The sequence below is a fragment of the Podarcis pityusensis genome, assembly GCF_964106645.2.
Source record: "Podarcis pityusensis genome assembly, chromosome: 4".
NCBI lineage: Eukaryota > Metazoa > Chordata > Lepidosauria > Squamata > Lacertidae > Podarcis > Podarcis pityusensis.
Genome location: NC_138027.1, coordinates 95049644 through 95065176, shown reverse-complemented (window position 1 = coordinate 95065176; position 15533 = coordinate 95049644). Strand labels below are relative to the sequence as shown.

At 42.1% G+C, this 15533-nt stretch overlaps 1 protein-coding gene and 1 long non-coding RNA gene across 15 annotated transcripts in view; both read right to left on the bottom strand.

Moving 5' to 3' along the window:
* Nucleotides 1-15533, bottom strand: part of LOC308475904 — a 468022-nt gene that overhangs the window by 441312 nt on the left and 11177 nt on the right. The gene's annotated exons all lie outside the window — the stretch shown is intronic.
* The window catches only part of MBNL2 (muscleblind like splicing regulator 2), a 78764-nt gene that overhangs the window by 59971 nt on the left and 3260 nt on the right, over nucleotides 1-15533 (bottom strand). Inside the window, exon 1 of one of the 14 annotated variants that reach the window (XM_081004010.1) lies at nucleotides 9181-9201. The exons of 12 other annotated variants lie outside the window; for them this stretch is intronic. The gene's annotated coding sequence lies outside the window, so the exon portion shown is untranslated. Of the gene's footprint in view, nucleotides 1-9061; nucleotides 9202-15533 lie in introns of those variants that run through there. One more of the 14 variants, XM_081004008.1, reaches the window with a different exon arrangement.

The window sequence follows — 15533 nt, the reverse complement described above, 5'->3', positions numbered from 1 at the left end:
AGGATAGCAATGAGCTTATTAAGAAAATCTATTGGGTTTACTTCAAAGCTGGCTTTATATTATAATAGCACGGGTGGCGTTTAGGCCATGTGGGAAAGCGGGAGGAAAAATCTACCACCAGCTGCAAAGGAAGCAGGGCCCATGTTGCTACAACGGCAAAAACTCTCCAGAAAAGAATTCCTTTATGCAAGGCTGGATAATTGTGTATTGGGTCAGCTTAGTTAATGTATTTTGAAATCTGTTGTTGACAAGAGCAGGCACCCCTTGTGCCCCGATAATGGCAGTGAGGAGTCATCACAGCTTGTTGTTCTGCCAGCATCATCTCCCTTCCCATCATGGTTAAATCCTTGAACTGGTCCTTAAGCAACAGGACAGGGCGGCTGTACCTCTCCCTACAAAGCTGGGACCTTCCTGGGTGTGGTGGGTTATCGTGCTCCTCTGTATGGTGCTGCAGACCAGGGCCTGAAGGATTCAGGACTCCACGGACCCTCACATCAGCTGCAATGTTCTACCAGGTGAGCTGAGAAGAGCAAGTCTGAGGGTCTTTGGACTTTGGGGAGTGGCCATGGCTTAGCAACAGAGCACATCCAAAGGGCCCCAGGTAGGGCTGGAAAAGAGCATGATTTGAAAACCTAGAAAGTTACTTCCAGGCAGAAAAAACAATACTGAACTAGATGGACCATTAGTCTGACCAGCTTCCTAAAGTCACTTCCGTGGCAACTCCACCCTCTCCGGCAGGCAGTACAGCACCAAAGTGGTTCTTCTCCCTACTTGGGACAGTCATTTGCAAAACGGTTGTGCTGGGGGTTGGTTGCTCTCCTCTGCAGCAATTATGCCACAGGGATCCTAAAGGCTCCATTTTATCCCCCATGCTTTTCAATATCCACACAAAACTGCTTGCAGATCCCTGTGGGAGTCCAGCAGCACCTTTTTCTTCTTACACAATTCTTAGATCATTACTCTCTTCCTTTTTCTTATGATTTTCTCTGCTTCATTCAGAAATGAGCTAAAACTGGTCAACCCCATCAAATGCACATAAAATAAACTTCTGTACGCAGCACTTGTTGGGGATATACTAGCACTCCACCAGTGTCTTGACTAACACACATTAAGTATGAAGGGCAGATGCACACCAACAGCTGTCTGCACATGCTAACAGCTCTAGCTGACTGAAGGTCCCCTTCTGGTGTGCATTCAGCATTACAAGTCCACAAATTAGACCTGCTTGAGAAACTGAGCAGCAAACGCAGGTATTGCATGACATGTGAGGCTGTTCTAAACAACTCATCAGAAACAAATCTCAAAGAATCTGCAGTGTATCTAATGTTAAGAACAGAAGACACGATCATAGAATGAAAGAGTTGGGAGGGACCGTGAGGATCATGTAGTCCAACCCTCTGCAATGAAGGAATCTTTTGCCCAATGTAGGGCTTGACCCCACAACCCTGAGATGAACAGTCTCATGCTCTACCAACTGAGGTATCCCTAGCTGAGATTCCTGTATTACAGGGGGTTGGATGAGATGACCTTTGCAGTCCCCTTCAATTCTATGATTCTTCCCCTCCAATTCTATGATTCTAAGATAACTCGCCTAAGAATAGGCCGAAATAAGAATACACACATATTAAGGTAAAAGTTAAAGAACTTCAAAGTCACTACAAAGTGTATAGGGGCTTGCTTGTACACTGAATTCACTGCAGAGAGACACCCATTCTTTGTCGGGATGAGCTTTGAAAAGCCAACAGGCCAATTACGTTTAGCTTACCATACTGGTTCACATGTCATGCTCACCTAATCAACAAATGATTGGGAATGTTCCACAAGTTTGAGCAGTCCTTGTTCTGCCCCATCCCCCTCCCGCGCAGCAGCTTCACCCCTCCCTTCTGTGGTTTGCAATAACCAAAGCTTGCCAATGCCATGCAACTTAAGGCCAGCCCTAACCAGGACCGCTTCCAAACTAGGATTTCAATTTCAAACAAGGATTTGGAAGCAGTTTGTGAAATCTTTAATAAAATCTGCTGCCTTAGGTCTACTCTGCCTGTGGGTTTGTCGGTCAAGCCCAGGCAAGATGTAATGGATAACAACTCTTGCAAGTGGAAAGTGATCAGGCCAGTCTGGTTAGTTTCAAAGCCATTAGTAACTCGCTGCAAAAAGGCACATTGCTTAAATGAGGGTGTCTTTCCTGATGCCACAAAAGCAAGTTAGAAGAGTAAGTAGGCGTATGCTATGTTAACAAATGCAAACTTGCAACAGCTCTGAAAGTGGAAAGATTCTATAGGACACCTTTACGCTGAGGTCCGATTTAAAGGTTACCTTTGCTGGGCGGGAGCTGCCTCTCTGACTGTGTACACACCACATGTTTAATGCACATTGAAAGTACATGACTCCCCCCAAAGAAGTCTAGGAACTAAATGCTGGAAACTGTAGCTCTGCAATGGTTAAACTACCATTTCCAGGATTCTTTGAGGTAAGTCATGTGCTTTAAATATACAGTGTGTGTGTGCTGTCTCCAGATCTCAACTCCCTTGAGCCGTTTCTTCATCCCAATCACTTCATCCCAATCACGTGGGAGAGTTCAAACTGCTTAGCTACTATCTAGTAAGTCCCCACAGAATCTGGTTTCTGCTGTTAATGTCAGCAGTACTTCATAATTCTCATAGGATTTGGACATACGGAGGTTTTTTGGTGGTGTGAAATCCCATTGTGATGAACTGGCTCAACCATCAAGAAGGTAATATTTCAACTGAGCCGGGAGATAAATAAAAACCAAAGACTTCAGTATAAACACACTTCCTAGGAAGTAAGACCTGCCAAAATTATTGGAAATTATTTTCCGTGTAATCACAGTTAGGATTAGGATCAGAGTGTAAAGTATCCACAAATTCTCCAAGCCAATAAACCCAATTGAAATCAATGGGATTTGATATATTGGGGTTTTAATATGCGTGGTTATTAAATTACAAAATGTATATAATGGTCTGCATCCCTTGTCAACTATTGAAACATGTTTTGAATGGGTACATATGTAATGTTAATTCGTGCTTCACTCCAGGTAGTAGGAAGGAGTGAAGGGACCACAGGAAAGAATTTACCATCAGAAGCTAAAATTAAATTAGCAAAAGAATGGCAATTAAGATCAATACACTCAAGGGAGCAACAGCAGAGCACAGTATATCAAAGAGATGATATGCGGATATTAATTAATTCCTGCAGGAACTCAAATTGTAGATATGCTGTTATTTACCAATTACCAGATGGATGTTTGCGGAATTCGAGGACATAAGGCAAATTTCAAATCTTATTTTTGCACGAGACTGTCCTCTCTGCTTAATAGTAGTTTTATTATATCAATGTCATTCTTAAGTATCCATATATTGTATTCTAAATTCAAATACCACATCAGCAAATATCACCTAACAACTACTACTACAACAACAACAACTCCAACTAGTATCTTTATATTAAATGTATTTTTGTGTTTTTATACTGTAAACCACCCAATGATCCTTGGGCTGAAGGGCTGTTAATTAATTTACTGATTTGATTGATTGATTGATTGATTGAATGTAGGTGCACATAAGCCCCATTAAATTCAATAGGGAATATACACAAGTTATGTTTATTAAGCATTACCTCTTCTTTGTTTTCCAAAAAGCTAATGCACTAATGAGATATAAATCAAAAGGCCAAAGTCTTGCCAGACCAAAGATTTTAAGCATCTATTGATTTCAGTGCAAGTTATTTAAACACATGGTTAATATTCCCATTAAAATCAGTGGAACCGGATCATGCCCCAAGAGTCAACACGATAACATGCAATAGCAACCATACCAATTTCCACCATCACTCCCTCTAATATCAGTGCATAAATGAAACCTTCATGGTTGCTAACGAATTCTTATACCTGCAGGTGAATACGGCACCTGGCATTTGGAGTACCCTTCCTCCCTATTCTAAACATAATGTATTCTGCTAGCAGCCTCAGGCAACATCCATCACGAGTAAAAGCAAAGAGTGTTAAATACTTCTGGAACAGTTTTTCAGGCTAGCATGCCTTACCTCAGTGTCCACATGTATATTTAGAGATGTATATACTTCATTTTCCTCACACTACTTGAAGTTAAAAATATACTGCCAAGTTCTCTTGAGCTGTGCTTTCTACAATGAGAGCATTCAGTGCCCACCCAATGAAGGGCACACACCTTGGTAATCACAGACTTTTTGCCACAAGCGTTCTAGCACAATTTCCTGCCTAACAGCAGGACTATCCATTCACAAGTCTTGGCAGTCCAGAGCACAATGTGCCACAAGCAGAGAGAGCTGACGCACTGCACAAAACAACTTAGAAAGCAAATAGTTGTTGATGTCTCAAGCAAAAGGACGGAGGCGCATGCGACTCCTGCTCAGTGGTGTCCAGCCTATATGTACAGACAATTCTTTTCCAAACTAGTCAGATCCCCAGAGGATCGTGCAAAAAGGAAATTATGCATGACGCAACTCCATCGCATCCCAAGTACTGTGGCATAGGGCCAATTCACAGAGTACCATCATCCTATAAAGGTTGCCTCGACCCAAAACTGTCACTAGAAGAATGAAAAAAGCTTGGGTTTTAGGTAGCTAGTAGTGCAAACGTATGATTCAGGTGCACTATATCTTGCCTTGCCCAGTGTCCTTCAAAAGGGGAGTGCCCCAGCTACTATTGTTACAGCGCATTCCCACACTTCATGCTCAATTTTCTTCCCATTTGATATCGCAGTGGCTGCTTTCCTCCAAGTCTGCTTTCCATTATTACTGTTGTTGTTGTTTTTGCTGCTGCTGCTATTGGCATCCGTCTCAAGAGACAATGGAGTGCACCTCCATGGGTGAACATTAGCAGCACCAGTGACCTACCTGGGATGCAAACCTGCGCATTGTGTATGGAGGTCCTGGGCTGCCCAGACAACAAGATCTCTCTGATGTGGGCCAAAGGAAAGCAGGGCAACACGTCTGACAACAGCTTGGCTGCAGAATTTTCCAGAAGGAGGCATGTAAGTCCCCATCCAACGGTCTTAGGGACACCACTCTGAATTTGTGTAGGGTTTACTCCTTGGCCTTTTCTTCTCCCGAAGATATCATGTAAGGCTGTGGAGGTTTAGGACCAGAATTCTCCTTCTCTTGTATGGGTTGCCTTCTCAGGTTGATGAGCCCAATCTGCCCCTCACTTCCCTCTATGGCATGTGCCAAAACTGCCTTCTTGACCACTGGACCCGCTATTGCTTTTTTCCACTCCATCTGCTGGAGCCTATCTTTGCATGTAGGGGAAATCCCTAACTCACTGAAGGTTTGAGACCCATCAGCTACCCACACCTGGTTTAGCCAGCCAGTTGAAGCCTTTCCTGGTGTGTGGCTGCTGTCACATACTGACAGCTTCTAGGAGCCACAGGTGAGAGCTGAGTGCATAGTGGGGATCAGAGGTGCTACTCCTCCCCTAATACCCCATAAAGGTAAAGGTAAAGGGACCCCTGACCATTAGGTCCAGTCGTGTCCGACTCTGGGGTTGTGGAGCTCATCTCTCTTTATTGGCCGAGGGAGCCAGCATACAGCTTCCGGGTCATGTGGCCAGCATGACAAAGCTGCTTCTGGCGAACCAGAACAGCACACAAAAACACCGTTTACCTTCCCGCTGGAGCGGTACCTATTTATCTACTTGCACTCTGATGTGCTTTCGAACTGCTATGTTGGCAGGAGCAGGTACCGAGCAATGGGAGCTCACCCTGTTGCGGGGATTTGAACTGCCGACCTTCTGATAGGCAAGTCCTAGGCTCTGTGGTTTAACCCACAGTGCCACCCACGTCCCTTAACACCCCATACGTTATTATTAATTATCATTATTATTATTATTATTATTATCATCATCATCATCATCATCATATCCTTCCCCCAAGGTCCCTGAGCAGGTTACAACATTTAAAAAAACAGTATTAAAAACATTTTAAAACAACTTACAACACCCAAAACAAGGTGGGTCCTAAAAATATACACCCTGAGTGTCAAAAGCCAGTTAATGCAGTACGTCTTCAGAATTTTCCACAAGCTGTATAATGAGCATTCCAGACCTAACTCTGTAAGTAGGGTGTTCCACAACGCAGTGACAGTCACAGAGAATGCCCTCTCTTCCAGTCACTACTACACCAAACCTCTGCAGGCAAAGGAACTACCCTCTGTTGATCTTAGCCCCCAAGAGGGTCTGTAGAGAAGGAAGTGTCCTTTCATATATTTGGGGCCTAGGTTGTTTATGGTTTAAAACACTAACATGAGAACCATGAATTGCGCCTGAAAACGAGCTGGCAATCTAGCCCCAAAGTACTAGTGCTATGTGCTTCCTCTTATATCTGCTGAAAGCGGTATTTGCCACGATGCCGTGTAAGATGCTGAAACACTCCAAACTAGCCTTCCACAATCTTTAGATGTTTTGAACTGCAGTTTCCATCATCCGTGATTACTGACCACACTGGCAGAGGTTGGTGGGGGCTGTAGAATCCAAAACATCTTGAGGTCACCAGGTTGTGGCTGAGGAAAGTTATTTAAATTATATATTAGATATATGTGACAGATATCTTACTTATAGATAATACTAACAGAATACAAATAAAAACTTGGGTCTTGTTTATTGTTAGGGTGGCACCTTATCTTCATCTTGGACTCGTAGATTTGGTGTTTCAATTTATCTATCAGAGCTTACATATAACATCAGCCAGCAAGTTGCATAGTAGTGTCCTCCCTTTACATTCTTTACAAGCAATCTGAAGTTGGGAGAATTAAAAAACAATGCCATACAAGGAGCTACAATTACAGGGGAAATGATAAAATGATCCACTGGGATGAGTGGGTTAGGATCCAGCAGATCTCTGGCTGAGAAGGGAGATTATTGGCACAGCTGGGCTACACTGTCTTAACTCCCTCAACCTCGGCTCAGCCAGAGATATGCCAGTATCTCCTCCATCCCAGCTTACCTGAGAGCCAGTGAATCTTAAACTGGAGAAAGCCCTGAAAATGGGGTGTTCTGGGGTGTGGTGGGACTTTGTCTGGATTCTAAGCCCTTTCAGCTCAGATATATGAACTGGCAACCCAGAATTAATCAAACCAGGAAAAAGGGAAATGTAACTAAAACACTATTTAAAGGCTTGTTTTTGCTCTACCAGGCTTAGGCCTGGTAGCAACAACCCCACTGCTTAACAGAGTTTGGATCTGGTGTAACTTTAAAACTGGCTTACTTTATGGCAAGCTTGCTTTATGCTGGTGTAGAATTACTCCTTAAGTATTCCTAAAGGCAATTCTCCCCCCCCCCCTTTTTAGTAATTTCAAAAAGGCACCGTTCTAAAATAGAAAAGCAGCCTATATCAATATCAACCTTCCAGCAGCTCTCTGAACAAATGAAGGCAATCACAGAACAATCCTACACATATCTACCCAAAAGTCTCATTGGGTTCAATAAAGTTTAATCCCAGAAAACTGGATATATAATTGCAGCTATATTGCACCAGCTATATTCCAATCAACACTCTGCCATATCAGGAAGTAAATGATAGGACAAATGAGAAGTTAAGCAACTCCTTACTTAACAGATACTGTACAAGAAAAATCCCTTGCGCTTTTGGATTAACTAAAAATTATGTGCAACTTTGTAAAGGTAGTTACAACATTTTTCAGTGAAACAAAATTGGAACATTTCTTAAAATTACAGAGATGTTGCACTGCATAGAAGCAACTTGATAAATCTTTAAGTACATGCTCTAAAAACCAGACAGTTACTATTCTGCTTTTGCAATACCAGTTTGTAGTGTAGCAGCTAAATATGGTATTATAGTTCAACTCTGAAAGCATGCTCAGTCTGAACTCCTTTAATTGAGAAATGTTTTGAGAAATGAACTGTATGCTTAAATATCCATGACAGATCATGAATTAGTATTTTTCATGCTTCAGTTTTAAAAACCTGCATCATAAAATCATGTGTGTGTAAAAAACAATAGTCAAGAATGAAAAAAAATGAGAGAAATGAACAACTAACAACCAATTTCTGCAAATTAATTTATTCTTGAACACAGTGGGTATAGAAAACAGTGAAATTAACAGTAAACTCTGCCTTTCCAAACCCAACTTTCTATTCAGAAGAATCAGAGTCTTCCATCCCAACTGCAGCTTTCCCCAATCTTGTAAGTGAGAGTATTCAACATAAATCTTCTGTTGCTGCTTGTAGCTAGTTCTTATCAAGTAAACTGACATGTCTCGGCTTTAAAAGCCAGACCTCCTCATTAAATTATTCTGCTGGCTGTGTGTTCTCATTAAAAATGTATATAGATAAGATATCTGCAGTAACTATTACTAGCCTGGCCATTTCTGTTTTATATAAGGGTTCTACAGTACTGACAACTTTGGAAATAACATGACAAGTTTGAAAATAACACTCCAAATCAATCACTGCTATCAAATCATGGAGACGTACATTGCAATGGGCTACGATTTCCACTGTTCTTTTGTGAAGAAACAGATTCCTTTTAGAAATTATGGCCATTGCCAAATTTTGGCAGGTAGCTTAACTAAAACAATCACACGCTTACCTGGGAGTAAGCCCCACTGAACACAGCGGGGCTTATTTCTGACGAAACTGGCACAGGGTTGTGCTGTTAGTTTAAGCTGACATCTGCCCCCCCCCCCCAAGACAGAATGTTTTATTCCATTAACTGCTTTCGAATCTGTCTGTTGCAAAGTTCATTAATCCCCTTCCCAGATACACGGTTCTTGGGATTCATTTAGACACACTTTTTAGAAACATTGACTGCTTGTTTCCCCACAAAAAAGGTGTTATTTTTCAATAGATCTGTCCCATCACCCTATAGAGAGACAGGATCACTTGAATTGCTTTACACTGAATTCTCTTAATAAAACACAAACATCCTACAGAGTCTCTTTGTACATGGGGGGGGGTCTCTTTTTCTGCCCCTCTAAGCAACACATATGATATGCAGCATACTGCAGCAAACTCTTTAAACATTCAGTAAAAGAAAACCAGCCTCCTACGTACCTTGTGTTGCTCTGTCTATCTGACACTTAAATCACGCAAACAAAATACTCTAATGCAATAGCGGTCCTATCTTTTCGATTGCATCATGACGATGAATAAGTCTCCGGTGAAATAATTACCGCTGCTTATTTTCTCCCGCCTCTCTGGAAGCCGTACGCTTTATCTGGGGATTTTCCTTTCGATGATGAAGCAAAGGCAGCCTGAACTCTGTTGGTGAACAACTGCAGCCCTTCCTTCCAGCAAAATCCCTCCCAGTCCACCGTAGCCAATCACACAGAAGTTCAGCAGCTCTGTTGGTCTTAAACTGGTTGGAATGCATTGACTGACAAGGCAGCGCAGCTTGCCTAATGTGCAAAAACAATGCATCCACGCCAATGAGAAAGGAATCTCCCTGGAAAATGGTGTTTCTTGAGAAGGTAAAATGACACCTCTACAAGAAAACAGAAATGCAAGAAGCGGGTAGGGGAGAAACACCACCAGATGCTCAGGTACCGATTCAATTGCAGGCTGATTTGAGAATACTTTGAAAGAAAACACATGAGAACACGCACACAAATACTGAAGGAAATAATTTACATTTTAAAATCAGACGAAAGAGTCAACACCACCAGCTTTTTTCCCCCTCAGAAGCAGTAGTGCTGGTATGTACAGGGTTATGGGTAACAGGCTGCCATCTGTTGGAACTGAGATTTGTTCGTGCATATTAATCCAAGTAATGTAACCTTCACTTAAAAAAAAAAAAAAAAGGTTGCCAAAATAAAAGCTGATGAGTTTAGACAAGCGGTTTATAATCTCCACATTCAATGTGGAAATTGCATTTTTTCTTAGAAAGAGGTTTGCCACAAAAAAAATTCTATAGCATTACCTCATTTATTTAGCTTCTAAATTTGAAAAAGAGTCCGATGTTATATTTTTTAAGTTACATTCGGCACACATGAGGTAGGAAAAGACCTGAGAGACTGTCTTCATCCCTACAGAATTATTATTTTGGGGGGGGGGTGTTAAGATCAGCAGAGGGTTCCCTCTTGGTGGTTCTGCCACCTTCAGAAGTTCAGGATGTGGCAGCCCAGCCACAGAGAGGGCACACCTGTGGAACTAGATCCCCACAGAAGAACAGCTGGCACTTTTGTTGCATAGTTTCCTTTGCATGCTGAGGACGCATCGCCTGATGCTTGATAGTTGAGATTCAGAGCCGTAGCCAACTAAATTTTACTCAGAGTAGGCCCACTGAAATTAATGGATCTAAGTTAGTCATGCTCATTAATTTCTATTGATGCACTCTGAATTAAAACTAACATTGGATACAACCTGTATAATTTAGGACTGGCTCAGTTTTTCTGTTGTAAATTGTTTTAACTTATTTTATATTGTTGCAGCTTGCCCTGAGACCTACTGTCAAAGTAAGAAATCCTATAAATAAATGGGTTATATATAAAACACATATCTTCCAATAATTTGGATGCTGAGGTACAGATTGAGATATAATTCCTGGGGCACAATAGAGATGCGTTTTTTAATTAGCTCCCGCGATTTCTTGGCATGGCTTGGTTTGTTGTAAGTCGCTTCAGGTTGCCTTGGACAAGATAAAGAGACTAACAAATTTAATAAATAAGTATTATTATTATTTCCTGAGAGTTTCGCTTCATGGAAAAACTAACACTTGAAGAATAAACAGTTCCTTTAGGTTCCTTCCTACACTACAATGATCTATAACAGCTAATACATACATTCAACACGATAATGGTCTAGAGTAGTGGTTCCCAAACATTCCCCACCGCCCATGGACCACTTGAAAAACGCTGAGTGTCTTAGAAGACAACTTGTCTGCCTGTTGCAGCAACTGTAACACTACAGTTCTGTGCTAGAAGCTGTACAATTTTACTTCTCATACGCTGTATTTTACTGCATACTGTAGATTTCGAATTGCAATATATTAAATCATAAGAAATAAAAGAAACAATAAAATGCAATTCAAAATCACTAGGAATACTTATTGCAATGGATGTGCCATCACTCATCTTCAACCACAAATCCACAGACATCATCATCATTATTATTAATTAAATTTGCATACCGCCTTACAACCGCAGGTCTCAGGGAGGTTCACAGGATACACTGCTGACCACCTGAATGATGCCTGTGGACACTTTTGTTCCATGGACCAGCTTGTTGACACATGGTCTAGACTAGAGCATCCCTATATTCAGTCACCGAAGTGTAAGCATTGGACATTTAATAGCACTCTGAAGAACAAATGTGATTTATTCTGACGGGAACGAAAGGGAAGCCTAACTGAACACATGCAAAGGAGCCATAACTGATGAGGCAAGATTATCTCCTCACTGGGTTCTGTCAAGTGGGACTCCACAGGAGTTGATACTATTACACAGTGCTCAACACACACACACACAAAGCCATGGGGCAAGATAGTCTGGAGCTGTGCAGTTGGGTATCATCATCATCATGTTGATGAAACCCAGTTTTATACTTCATTAACTAAACAGCTAGGTGCTAAAGCTAGTGTTTGGAACTGATGAAGTGGATGAGGTTGATTAGGCTGAGACTGAATGCAGACATCGTCTGTCTGATGCTGATGCTCAAGGGGCATTTTGCTCTATCCCATCAAAGTAGACTTACAGGCCAATGTTGCTTCTGGACTCAATGCTGCACCTCGCAGGAGTGCCTTCTGTCACTTACACCCGCAGCATAGGCTACACACCTTCTTGCAAAAAAGGTTTGCTGTCCTCATACAAGATTCTGCCAACCTACTGAGAACTTAGAGGGAAGTCCTGCTCCACATCCTGTTCAGCTGGAAGACGGCCTTCATGGATGAAGTATCTAAACTCTGAAACTCTCTCCTTCAAGAGGCATATCTAGTGCCTTCTCTCTTAACGTTTAGGAAGATTGTGAAAAGCATCCCATTTCTACGTGTTTTTAATACCACCAGATGATGCATTTCCCCAAAGCTAAGTATGATTTGTTCTGATTATGACTTGTGTGTTTTGTTTTTAAATTTCAAGTGCAACGCTTTGAGGGTGTTTTGACAAAGAAGAGCAGCTTATATATTTTTAAAATAAATAAAAAGAGGCTCAGCACCCAATCCATCCTTATAATTTATGATGGGTAGGACAGTATGAAAGCCACTCAGTCCAAAAAAGGATTTTAAAGGTTAAAACCAGCACTTTGAATTCAGTACGGAAGCGAACCAACAGCAAGTGAAACGGTTGCAGAATGGACTGGATATGCTCCCAGCCCCAGTGTTTTGCTCTAGGTTGGGGGTTCCCAAACTGTGGCCTGAAAACTTATTTTGGTCCGTGGCATATCTGTGGATGCATGGTGGAAGATGGAAGGCAACAATCCATCATTTTAAACACAGTGATACCTTGGGTTAAGAACTTAATTCGTTCTGGAGGTCCGTTCTTAACCTGAAACTGTTCTTAACCTGAATCACCACTTTAGCTAATGGGGCCTCCCGCTGCTGCCACGCCGCCAGAGCACGATTTCTGTTCTCATCCTGAAGCAAAGTTCTTAATCTGAGGTAATATTTCTGGGTTAGCGGAGTCTGTAACCTGAAGCGTCTGTAACCTGAAGCGTCTGTAACCCAAGGTACCACTGTATTAATACTGCATTTTTATTAATTTGGTCCATGGCATATCTGTGGATGCATGGTGGAAGATGGAAGACAACAATCCATCAGTTTAAATATTAATATTACATTTTATTGCTTTCCTTTCTTATATTTAATTGCATTACAAACTGAAACCTATAGAATACAACATATAAATAACAAAATAATAAGTTAAAAGACAACAAAATCATACAGCATCTAGCCCAGTGCATTACAACTCCTGTGCTCCTGCCAGTGTGTTTGCACTGCGCCAACCTCACAGCTGCCTTACCCTTACCACTCTCTTTCCCGTTATGCAGCAGCAACTCAGCCAGAGGCACCCCTGCCATGCGGCCTACTACAGTCAATATGAATTCCCAAAACACTTATGACTTATAGGTCAAGGCCAGGACATAGAATTGGGGAGTCCATTCAGATTACGAAGCACAAACATGGAGGTCAACATCAGGTTTAAATCAGCCTTTTCATGCTACTAATGGGCCCCATCTAGTTCTACCACCCGAGTTCCCATTCGGCACATCTCCTTTGTACACTCACTTTGGCCTCCTTATCTCCACAGACATGCCACCTGACAGCAGGCAATTATTGCTTAGTGTGTGATCTGAGCCAACAGGAGACAACCACCAGGTAACGTTCCCCAAGAACGTCAGGCATTGCCTCTACCATGATGGCCACCTGCTGCATAAGAGAGAAGCATCACAAAAAGAGAGAGGGCACAAAGGCAAGGGAAGCGACTGAAGAATGTAACAGCAGTGGTGGCAGCAGTGTCGTGCCACAGCTCTGGTGGTGGAAGGGATTCCGGTGGCAGTGGAATTGGCAATGAGCCCATCTGAGCTCCCGGTGCTTGCGGTAGGTAGGTGCCCAACAATGCTGACAGTTGACCCACATCATGTGCTGTGCCAGTGATGACATAATCCAGCAAGCAGATTGACTCCTGCTGTACTCTGCACCAGCTGAAGCCTCAAAACCAACTTCAAGAGCAATCTTGCATTGTGTGCATTAGTGATACAGTGGTACCTCAGGTTAAGAACTTAATTAGTTCTGGAGGTCCGTTCTTAACCTGAAACTGTTTTTAACCTGAGGTACCACTTTAGCTAATGGGGCCTCCTGCTGCTGCTGCGCCGCCACCGCACGATTTCTGTTCTCATCCTGAAGCAAAGTTCTTAACCCGAGGTAATATTTCTGGGTTAGTGGAGTCTGTAACCTGAAGCGTATGTAACCTGAAGTGTATGTAACCCGAGGTACCACTGTACAGCCTTAAGAATCTGACACAAAAGCATTCCAGCCTATCCTGAAGTGCCAAGTACAAGAGTAGTTTATGCAAGTCCCCAAGGTTTTAGACCTGAGTGACAAGAGGAGACTGATCCCTATCTGTTATGGGTGTCCCCATCATTCCCACTGAGGTCACAATATCTGTCAATCTTCATTAATTCAATTTAATCTGGACATGGCTTTGGTAAATAGACATGCATAGAGTCCTTCACTGTGGTCAGCTACACAGTAAGCACTTCACACCACAAGATCTGAAGACTGTTTTACCCTTTACTGGTTTCAAGGTAAGCCGAAAATGTTTTCTGTGTACAGCCAATAACATCTAGGGGGCTACAGCTTCTCCATCCCTGGCTGTAATTTGCTTCTATAATTTTACCTGGTAGGCACCTATGTTGGAGAAGGTGGATGCAGCTCTTCTAAGGACAACTCCCAGGGCATAATGAGCAGCCATACGGCATCACCGTTTGGCAGGTACTGACAAATGCCCTGGCCAGAACACCAGGAAGGAAAACTGTCCTCCCCCCTACAAAAAAAAAAGAGCTCCCAAACAGATCCATTTTTTAAATAACTCTTAAAAGAATGAGAGGATAAGGAGACAGCTGCCGCCCCTCACACGATGCACATTCTCACCATTTAATAGGCAAAATGCACACAAACAGCAAACTCTATGAAAAGAATGTGGTAAACAGGTATATTTGTGTGAGAATTAACTACTTTGGAGAGGGTTTTTTCCTGAGGCTAGGCTGATAAGAGAACATCAAGAGGATTCCTTTCAGGCATGCTTAACTATAAATTGCCTTTATTTTACTGTTATTTTACTTTTGCTTTTTCTTCATTGCCCCATCATCTGCTTTGCGCAATAGTTGCCTGATGAAGAGAAAGTCTGCCACTATTTTGTGACAGTTTGGTTGGTCCTAATTAAGGGGGTTTGGTCATTATAAGCCACAGAAATTCCATGGCTTATAATGATTGCACCTTGACATGGGGTTTGGGGGCCACAAGGGAGTCTAAATTTGGGCTCTTCCAAAAATAAGATGATCCATTTATTTTTAAGTACCCTAACTTATTTTTTACTCAACCCAATGTGAGCTGGGGTGGGGTGGGAAGTCAAGAATATCTAAGTTTATCTTGCCATTGATAAAATTTCAAAAATGGACAAGCATTTTCCATCGGAGACTGTGCTCAACCCACACCCCAAAATTTAAAAAGTGATCTCTCTCCTTAATGCAGGGCTATTTTTGCAGAAGAGCTAGCCTCAGTTCATTTACACGCATGCATGTAGTGCTAAACCATGGTTCAGCAATATGTACAAGTGCAGCCATTGTAAACAGGCAGTAGCCCATTTTCTTTGAACATCTGGCATTCCATGCGATTCACTGATAGCCTATTGAGATACCAGCTTTAAGGATCAGGTTTAGACATGTGGAAAGAAGTAACAGATGCTGCCTGGCAATGGTTGCATCTTCCTTTGGGTAGGGTGTGTTTGCAGAGTTAAACATTAAATGAGAAAACTATGAGTGTGCAACAAGTTGCAGCTTGGATGAGAATAGGAGAACAAAAGAAAGAAGTTGA